Genomic DNA, 781 nt, shown 5'->3' on the forward strand with positions numbered 1-781 from the left:
TACTCAACAAGATACTGGCAATTCGAATTCAACAGCATATTAAAAAATTATGCATCATGATCAAGTGGGGTTCATTCTTGGTTACAGGGCTGATTTAATATGTTCAAATCTATCAATGTGATGCATCACATTAACAAAAGAAAGGATAAAAACCATATAATCCTGTCAATAGATGCAGAAAAAACACCTGACAAAACACAGCACCCTTTCTTAATAAAAACCCTTGAGAAAGTCGGAATAAAAGGAACTTACCTAAACAATATAAAAGCAGTTTATGAAAAGCCCACAGCCAATATTATCCTCAATGGGGAAAAACTGAGAGCTTTCCCCCTGAGATCAGGAACACGACAGGGGTGCCCACTCTCACCACTGTTATTTAACATAGTGCTGGAGTCCTAGCATTAGCAATCAGACAACAAAAGGAAATAAAAGGCATCAGAATTGACAAAGAAGACGTCAAACTTTCCCTTTTCGCAGATGACATGATACTGTACATAGAAACCCCAGCAGACTCCACCAGAAGCCTTCTAGAACTGCTCCATGAATTCAGTAAAGTTGCAGGGTACAAAATCAATGTACAGAAGTCAGTGGCATTCCTATACACCAATAATGAAGCAGTGGAAAGAGAAATCAAGAAACTGATCCCATTCACGATTGCACGAAAAACCATCAAATACCTAGGAGTAAGCCTAACCAAGGATGTAAAAGACCTATATGATGAAAACTATACAAAACATATGAAAGAGATTGAAGAAGACACCAAGAAATGGAAAAACATTCC

This window comes from Suricata suricatta, chromosome 1, assembly GCF_006229205.1.
Source record: "Suricata suricatta isolate VVHF042 chromosome 1, meerkat_22Aug2017_6uvM2_HiC, whole genome shotgun sequence".
NCBI lineage: Eukaryota > Metazoa > Chordata > Mammalia > Carnivora > Herpestidae > Suricata > Suricata suricatta.